We start from the raw sequence: 7,345 nt of genomic DNA, 5'->3' as shown, positions 1-7,345 counted from the left end.
ATTGGGCTGGCCCGGTGGCGCACTGCGATGGTGCGCCGCTTGGGAAGCGCAGTGGTGCTCCCGCCGAGGGTTCGGATCCCATATAGGGATGGCCGGTTTGCTCACTGGCTGAGCATGGTGCTGACAACACCAAGCCAAGGGTTGAGATCCCCTTACCGGTCATCTTTAAAAAAAAAAAAAAAAAAAAAACATCCCTGCACATGACAGCCATAAACCTTTTAGAATGACAAAAGAGTTTGGCAAATCCACAACTGTACTGGAAAACTTTAACATATCTCTTAGAAGAGATCATCGCCCGAGAAAATAAAATTAGTAAGAACCTGAAGAACACAATCTACACCCTTGATTGAATGACCTCCACAATTAGAGAATCCACATTTTATTTCTTTATTTTTTTTTTTTCCGTGGCCAGCAACGGATCGCAACCCTCAGTGTCGTGCCCGTACCGGACCGGGACCGGCAACGGGATCGCAACCCTTGGCGCTGCCCCCGCACCTCGCTCAGCCAGTGAGCGGCCGGTCTGTATGTGGGATCCGAACCCTCGGCGGGAGCGCCACTGCGCTTCCCAAGCGGCGCACTATCGCAGTGCGCCACCGGGCCAGCCCTTTCTTTATTTATTTTTGACCAATACACCACGCTCAGTGAGCGCACCGGCCATCCCTATATAGGATCCAAACCCGCGACCTCAGCGCTCCCAGCACCGCACTCTCCCGAGTGAGCCACAGGGCCGGCCCTGAGAATCCACATTTTTACACCCCTAGATTACATGGAGCACTTGCAATAACTTGTCTTTGACATTCATTTAGGTCTTCTTGCGTGCTGGCCCTGGGCTGGGTGCTGGGGACACACAGGTGACACTGAACTCACCAGGAATAGCTCATGGGAAACGGGGTAGACATCCAAATAAACAATCACAACCAACATGAATATATTATAAAGAAAATAATGGTCACAACAGCAGTTAACACTTGAGCACTCACTGTGACCCAGACTTTGCTCTAAGCACCTGTCAAATATGAACTCATTTAATTCTCACATCTTCTCACTATTTTTAATCTCATGTCAAAGATTAGGAAACTGAAGCACAGAATGGCTAAGTAATTGTGTTCCTTTACAGCTTTGTGGCAGAACTTTGAATCAAAATTTGGCTGATTTGAGAGCTCAAGGTCTAAACTACAGTATGAATGTCATCCCAATAAAGATGGTGAGGGCAGCATCATAGAATGAGCATACTGAGCACTTTGCATCAATTATCTTAGCAAGTCCTCAGGGCCTGTGCACTCAATGTTCCCCCTGCATAAAATGCTCTTCCCCAAATATCCACAGGGCTCTCCCTGTACTTCCTTCAGATTTTGCTCAGAAATCATCTCTGTGACCTTCCTTGATTTAAAACTGCAGCCACTCCACCCAACGGACACACACACTCTCATTCCCCCTGCCTGATTTTTCTCCCTTAGCACATATTACTATCTAATAAACTATAAACTTTGTTTATAAAGTTTGTTATATCCCGTGGCTCACTTGGGAGAGCGTGGTGCCGACAACACCACGCCACCCTTACCGGTCATTTAAAAAAAAAAAAAAAAAGTTTATTGTCTGTTTCCTCTTACTAAAATGAAAGCTCTCCCAGGGCCGGCATTTTTTTTTTTTTTAACCATTGTATTCCCAGCTTTCAGAACAGTGCCAAGCAGTTGGCTACTCTGAGTGTGGTCCCTGGAGCAGCAGCCTCATGACATCTCCTGGGAGTTTGTTAGAAACGCAGAATCTCTGGCCCTATCCCAGACCTGCCAAGTCAGAATGTGCACTTCAACAAGCTCTCCAGAGGAGATGTGTGTATGTTAAAGTTTTAGAAGCAATGCCTCAGCATATTGTAGATGTGCGGTGCACATTTGTTTGAATGAATTAACACAGCCACACTGTCCAGCTTCCGCACATTTGCAACTGGGGACCTCTTGTGAAAAGCCAACTGGTTCCAGCAAACACAACCTGCAGAAATCCTGCTCTCTGCAAGAAGCCATCTCCTCTAGGGAGTTGTCTGGTGCCCTTCCAAGTTGCATGGGATTTCTTCCCCTAAGGCTTCCTCTTGCAGCTTCTGCCATCTCTCATTGCTGAATGACAATGACCTGCGTGAAGGCCTCTCTCCCCTCTTGCCTGTGAATTTCTAGAAGGCTGGGACCTCTCCTCAAAGGCACATCTGTTCCTGTCTCTGCACTTGGGTCATGGAGCTAGTTTAGTTCTTCCCCCTCCATCCTTTCTGTGGTAGCCAGCAGGACCTTTCTGAACACGAATTGGACCATATCACTTCCCTGCTTAAAACTCTTCCATGAGGGCCGGCCCGGTGGCGCACTCGGTAGAGTGCGGCCGCTTGGGAGCATGGTGGCACTCCCGCCGAGGGTTCGGATCCCATATAGAGACCGGTCCGCTCACTGGTTGAGCGCGGTGCGGGCGCGACACCAAGGGTTGCGATCCCGTTGCCAGTCGCGGTATGGGCACGACACCAAGGGTTGCGATCCCATTACCGGTCACGAAAAAAGACAAAAAGAAAAAAAAAAAAAACTCTTCCATGAGAGGTACAAGTTCTCAAAAAAATATATGTCCCATGAACTCTTTCTCAGGAAGCAGCTGGAAGATTTGCTTCACCAAAATGAAGGAGTAAACCAAGAAAAAAGGAGATATCAGATTAAGGAAGTAAGATCTAACCCAGAAGAAAGGCAAAAGGAATCTCCAGGCGAAGGTAAAAAGAGATCATAGAAGGACAGCTTTGTAGCAGGTCTAGGGACAGCCTATCCCCATAAATGTACAAAGAAAGGAGAAAGGATGAAATTTTTTTTTTTTCCTTTTTGTCTTTTTTACTGACCGGTAACGGGATCGCAACCCTTGGTGCTGCGCCCGCACCACGCTCAGCCAGTGAGCGGGAACCGGTTTCCACATGGGATCCAAACCCTCGGCGGGAGCGCCACCGCGCTCCCAGGCAGCGCACCCTCCAGTGCGCCACCGGGCAGCCCAGAAAGGATGAAATTTAACAAGGTAATCAATTGGTGGGGTGGAGGCTGGTCAGTTAGCTCAATTGATTAGAATACGGTGTTGAGGGCCAGCCCGTGGCTCACCCGGGAGAGTGTGGTGCTGATAACACCAAGGCCACAGGTTCACATCCCTATATAGGGATGGCCGGTTAGCTCACTTGGGAGAGCGTGGTGCTGACAACACCAAGTCAAGGGTTAAGATCCCCTTACCTGTCATCTTAAAAAAAAAAAAAAAAAAGAATACAGTGTTGGTAACACCAAAGTCAAGGGTTCAGACTCCTGCACTGACCATCCACACACAAAAAAAGTTGGGGGGTGCAGGTAACATAACAGAATAAACCAAAGAAAGAAGGGAAAAAATGATAAAGAGCAGATTCCTGAACCTTCTCCATCCCAGGGTTTGGACTATTACTGTCATCATTTGCCCAGTCACACAGGAATTGGTGACAGGACACCAGGGCTGTATTCCCGGTCCTGTTCCTTCTATCCCCCATCCCCACTGCCCTTTTGTACATAATCCTGATCCATTCATACCTTTCCCTTGGCTTTTTGGCATCAGGGTCTGCTAGCCTCTCTCCCTTTTAAGTTTTTTTTCCTGACTAGTAGCTCCCTGAAGGTAGGAATCATCCAAACCCTCAGGATCTAGAGATCCTAGAAGCACAAAAATCCCAGGCAGGGCCTGCTGAATCCCAGCTTTCCCACTTCTGGGGGTGTGACCTTAAGCAAGCTGCTTAATCCTCCATGCTTCAGTTTCTTCTACTATAAAGTGGACGTAATGACAGCATTCACCCATGGGTTGGCTGATGATTCATTGATATCAACTCAGTAGAGCATCCAGTGCCACTTGGCACCAAGGACAGGCTCAATATTCTGGCGCTGGGATTATTAAAAAAAAAGTGAGGCTGCTTAAAAGCCTGAAAGTCAATGGCCAAGCCAGAGACTTATTCCCTCTCTATTTCACATTCTGAAATTAATCTGATTCCAAAGACTCACAGAAACCAAAATATGTTCATTCCTTTGTCAGTGTTGGGTACTAGGTCTCACTTATTCACTGAACATATATTTACAGAGCACCTACTTTGTGTCAGGCACAGTTCTGGGCATCGGGGATACACAAGGAACAGGAGACAGAAATCCCTATCCTCACACAACTGACATACTAACTGGAGAAGGGACAATAAATACATGGTAAGTTTCAAGGTGGCAAGTGCTATGGTGAAACAAATATAGCAGGTAAGGAGGGTTGGGAGCGTATGACAGTGGAGGTTATGATTCTAAATCGAGAGATGAGGGACAACATCACCAAGCAGGTGCCATGAGCCAAATATTTTAGAAAACCTGTGCTGTTAGGAATAAGACAGCTTTACCAAAGCAGCTAGAAATATACCAGTAAAAATGATAAAAATACCATTTTGTATGAGTAAGCTTCAGACAGACACAGGCCGAACACAAATTTAAGATTTTAAGAAAAGGCAAAATAACTTGGAAAGCAGACAAGTTTTCTGAGACAAACAAATGAAGGCAAAGAAAAAAAGCATTAGATCACCCAAGACACCCAGATGTGACATACAGGAACAGAGACAAGTGAGAGATTGGCAACTTTTCCCTAAACCAATAGGTTTTCAGATTATTCAATGAGAGCTACAGAGAATGTTAAAAATCCATGAAAGCAATGACAAACAGACAAAGCTGGCATAAGAGGCTGAAAATGAACCCAAACCTGAAAAATGAGCACAAATGCCACCAGCGCTGCAAAACTGCCCCAGCACTAAGTCAACAGCCAGCTCCCCAAGGGTGGGGTGGCAGTTTGCACCCAGTACTGGCCCTGGCACACGGTAGGTGCGCTATTAACACTTGTGGACTATTTAAGCAATGAATCTCTATTTTCCAGAAGAGGAAACTGAGGTCTAAAGGGGTTAAGTGACTTTCCCAAAGTCACACAGCTGGTGAGAGATGGAGCCAGGATTCAAACTCAGGAGGGCCGGCCCGTGGCTCACTTGAGAGACTGTGGTGCTGATAACACCAAGGCTGCAGGTTCTGATCCCTATATAGGGATGGCCGGTTTGCTCACTTGGAAGAACATGGTGCTGACAACACCAAGTCAATGGTTAAGATCCCCTTACTGGTCATCTTTTAAAAAACAAACAAACAAACTCAGGTACTCTGGCTACAGAGTTTGTGCTCAATACATTTTTCTTGAAAGAATAAAAATCACAGAAGGACCTCACATTTATTGAGAACTTAATACACCTCAGGCATTTCGTACAAATTACCTCATCGATGCCTTAGGAGAATCTCATGGTTTGATATGGTCCTGTTTTACAAATAAAAAAACAGAGGCCCAGAGTGGGAATGCAGCTTGGCCAAGGACACACAGCAATAGAGGCGGGGATTTGAATGTGGGCCTATCTGAAGGGAATACTTTTAACCACTAGCTTTACTATCAGTCACTGAATTTATGGGATTAACTCCAGAAGGCTCACAGCAAATGAAATAAACTGTTTCAAGGTGAGTTACAAAGTTGCCAAAGTGCCCAGTGAGAAGGGAATGACCAAAGGCTTGGGGGAGGGGGGGAGTTAGGAATATTTCCTATTCGCTGTAACAACTGGAGTTGGGCCATTCAGGGCATTGACTTCTGAATTATGTATATCTGGCTGAGGACAGGAATGGGGACATATTGAGTTTCTGAGCAACCTCTTGGGAAGTCATGCTTAGACTTAGGAACCCATGGGTAGAGGGCAGGGAACTAGAAGGGTCAGGATATGGAGGCAACCTGGGGGAAAAAGAAAAAGAGACAGGCTGACTGATGCTTTTCTCACTGGTCCCTCTTTACTGCCTTTCTATTGGATCTCAGTTTCCCATTCACGTTCAAAGATGTCAGCTCAAGTGTATTGAGCATTTACTCCAAGCAATTTATGTGTATTCTCTTTCTGAACACTCTAACATTCTTAGGGTTACTGATCCCATTTTATGGGAGAGGAGAGGCCGAAAGACTTACCCAAGGTCACACAGCAAATAAATGGCAGAACCAAAATTCTAACTGAAGATTGCTTTGTCTCTGTCCCTACTCACCACACTGTACTTCAGTACAAGGAGAAGGGACTAGATTACAGTGGTGAAAGCACAGATTCTGAGCTAGGCTGCCTGGGCTGGAATCCTGTCTACCATTTAATGCTCGATAACCTTGGGAAAGTTATTTGGCTTCTCTATGCCTCTGCTTCCTCTTGGTAAAATGAAGATAATAACAGCACCTACACCTTAGGGATGTTGTCAGAATTAGAGTTAACATGCACAAACAGCTAAGAACTGGGCCAGGCATTTCATAAAACAATAAAACAATAAGTGTCAGCTGTGATCACTGTGGGGAACCCTTGCATGCTTCTGAACTGGGGTATGCCCAGATCAGTGCCAGGTTTGGAGAAAACACCGCTGGGGATGGACTGAAAAGGACGGAATCCATTAGCACCTATGACCCAGTCACATTCCTGGGGTGGGGAACTTCCAACCAACACCTCAAAGTCAAACTCCCTGCCTACCTCCAAAACCCCTCCCTAGCCCCCATTCTTCTACTCCCTCCGGCTCCCATTCCTCCCAATCCCCTGCCCCAAGCGCTGTCCTCTCGCCAAACCCCTTTTTTAGTCCCTGCCTCTTCCCTCTTGCCACCCGGTCCCGAACCCCCGCCCCGACTCTGAAGCGCCCCCGGCCCATGCCTGGGGCTCTCACCATCTCCTCGCGCTGCATGCAGCTTCTTCGGCTACGCGGGTTTCCCCCACTCGCTCCTCTCCAGCCTCCCCTTCCGGGTTCTAGCCCCGAAGCCCTCTGGGAATTGGAGTCCGGGCGGCCACGGACTACACCTCCCAGAAGGCAACACTATGAAGCTTGGAGGTCGGATAGGAAGCAAACTAGGCGGGCGAGGAAAAGATCAACTCTCACTCCCAGGAGGCAAAGAGAGCTCTTGCCTGCGCAGGCGCAGGGAGCTCCCCCGCGAGGCGCGCTGGGAAATGGAGTCCAGCCTCCTCCATTTCGTCCCGGGGCCTTGGGAGAGGGAAGAGAAAATTGCAAAGGGGTGTTGGTGAGAGGCAGAAGTTGGGGAAGGGCAAGTTTATTGATTTGCTTATGCTGACTAACACAATAATTAACAGTGCCTTGTACTTTCCCAAATATTGTCCCATCTATTTTCTTCTCCGTTCCCACCACCCACCGCCCCGTATTTTACCTACCACCACCTCCTTATTTACAAATAAGAAAATTAAGCCTCAGGAGGGGGCGAGGTCCATGCACTATTAGGTAGTCTACATTACAGTTAGAATAGAAGCTCCGGG

The 7,345-nt window shown here is 47.3% G+C and overlaps 1 protein-coding gene across 1 annotated transcript in view; it reads right to left on the bottom strand.

Annotated features, from left to right (window-relative positions):
• The window catches only part of FBXO46 (F-box protein 46), a 14,244-nt gene extending 7,449 nt beyond the window's left edge, over positions 1–6,795 (bottom strand). Inside the window, exon 1 of the mRNA XM_008578599.1 lies at positions 6,747–6,795. The gene's annotated coding sequence lies outside the window, so the exon portion shown is untranslated. The remainder of the gene's footprint in view (positions 1–6,746) is intronic.
• Between the last annotated feature and the right edge of the window lie 550 nt (positions 6,796–7,345).

This window comes from Galeopterus variegatus, unplaced genomic scaffold (genome assembly GCF_000696425.1).
Source record: "Galeopterus variegatus unplaced genomic scaffold, G_variegatus-3.0.2 Scaffold1725, whole genome shotgun sequence".
NCBI lineage: Eukaryota > Metazoa > Chordata > Mammalia > Dermoptera > Cynocephalidae > Galeopterus > Galeopterus variegatus.
This window is presented reverse-complemented; position numbering and strand designations above follow the sequence as displayed.